The following is a 2,262-nucleotide window of genomic DNA, read 5'->3' as shown; positions in this document are numbered from 1 at the left end:
CTCCTGAAAAAATGTATCCCGAGAAAAACAAGAGGAGCAAATTGATTTACTTGGAGAGACACATAAAAGTGTTGGAGTCTGCCGAAGGGTGCAAGGTTAGCTTTCTGATGGCCCTGAAACCTCACCCGGCCTGGGCTTAAGTTCAACCTGACAGTTTGCTGGTGTGTTTACATCGTTGCCATGGAGGCAGTGAGACTGGCAGACAACCCCTCGCTCCCAGCTGCTCTCTGTACTTCCTAAAGAATCTCCTATAAGGCCCTGTTGTTGTGCTTGGATGCCAACCGGGGGCTCTGATGTCACAACTGCGACACAAGGCCAGACACGATTTATTGCCTCACCCCGGTCAGCAAATGGGTGCACTACTCATTCAGTGCTCCTTCACACACTCACTCACTCTCATATCATGCTGATTTCCAAATCAACCCCTGGCCCTTAATCCCTAGCCACTCCGTAGATCTGACAGGATTGGATAGGTGGAGGTGATATGGCGACATTTCCACCCAGCCAATCATAAGACAAGATGAAGCGATTTCCATGATGCTTATATCTCAGATTGACAGATTACTGTAGGGGTTAGGGGTCAATTTGGCATCCAGAATCAAATCTCTCCCCTGGATGACATACTTTGCTTATGCTATATGCCATCAACACAAAGTGTCAAAAACATAACAGGACTTGGTTTCCCACATTTGGTTTTTTTATACTATCATTACTAAAGCGCAACGTTAATAGGCTTGTGAAATTATTTTTAACCATATCCTGTAAACATACATTGCCTTCAGAAAGTATTCCTACCTATTGACTTATTCCACATTTTGTTGTGTTAAAGCCTGAATTTCTCCCATTCTTCCTTGCAGATTTTCAAGCTCTGTTATAACAGGGGAGCTTTGGCTGGGCCACTCAAGGACTTTCACATTCTTGTTCTGAAGCCATTCCAGCATTGCTTTGGCTGTAATCTTCCTTTGCACTCTGAAGCTGGTTCTCATTAAGGATTTGCCTGTACTTGGCTCCGTTATTTGTTCCCTCTAGCCTTGCCAGTCTCTGCCCCTGAAAAGCATCCCCATGCTTCACATTAGGGTTGGTGTTAGATGGGTGATGAGCTGTGCCTGGTTTTCTCCAGACATAGTGCTTTGCATTCAGGCCACAGCGTAGTATTTGTCTCATCAGACCACAGAATCTTTTGCCTTATTCTCGAAGTCTTTCACATGCCTTTTTTGCAAACTGTTGTCATGTGCCTTTTTCACAGGAGTGGCTTCCGTCTGGCCACTCCCCCATAATGTCCAGATTGGTGAAGTGCTGCAGAGACGGTCATGTTTTCTGGCAGGTTCTCCTTCTCTGCCAAAGCACTCTCTAGTTCTGTCAGAGTTGTCATTTGGTTCTTGGTCACCTCCCTGACCAAGGTCCTTCTTGTCCGCTTCCGGTTGCTCAGTTTGGTCGGATGGCCAGCTCTAGGCAAAGTCTGGGTAGTTCCATACTTTTTCAATTTCCCAATGATGGAGACCACTGTGCTTTTGGAAACTATATACATGGTTTTCTACCCCAGATATATGCCTCATCACAATTCTATCATCTTGCAGATCTACAGACAGTTCCTTGGAGTTCAGGGTATAGTTTCTGGTGGGCTCCAATCAAGTTGTAGTGACATCTCAAGTATGATCAAAGGAAATTGGATGCATTGGAGCTCAATTTGAAGTGTCAGAGCAAAGGGGCATGAATACTTATGTAAATTTGATCATTTATATTTCATTTTCAATACATTTGCAAAAATGTTTTAAAACAGGGTTTCACTTTGTCATTATGGGGTATTGTGTGTAGATGGGTGAGAGAAAAATATTTAATCCATTCTTAATTCTGTCTGTAACAACAAAATGTGGAATACATCAAGGGGTATGAATACTTTCTGAAGGCACTATCTGTAAATATCCCTTATGTACTGTACTTCTTCCCATAACTTTCTACTATGATTGACATGCGTTAAAATTGTCAACCTGAACAAGCCACACAGAAAATCTATTATTAACTAAAAGACATGTCAGGTAAGCCAGTGTTCTTAGCTTAACCAAGTAGGCACAACGGCCAAGTGCAGGTCAGTAATGTTAGTGGGAAAGGTCAAAAGACAACCAGAATGGAAATTGTTTTTCATATCTTTTTTGAAAATAATCTTACACATACACACTAGTGTAATGCCAGAAAAGCACTGCATACTGTATGTACAATTTCTTATACACTTACAAGCCAATGGGGCATAGTGGTTCCAGTGCA

Source organism: Oncorhynchus nerka, linkage group LG11 (assembly GCF_034236695.1).
Source record: "Oncorhynchus nerka isolate Pitt River linkage group LG11, Oner_Uvic_2.0, whole genome shotgun sequence".
Classification (NCBI taxonomy): Eukaryota; Metazoa; Chordata; class Actinopteri; order Salmoniformes; family Salmonidae; genus Oncorhynchus; species Oncorhynchus nerka.
Note: the sequence above shows the minus strand (reverse complement) of the source record.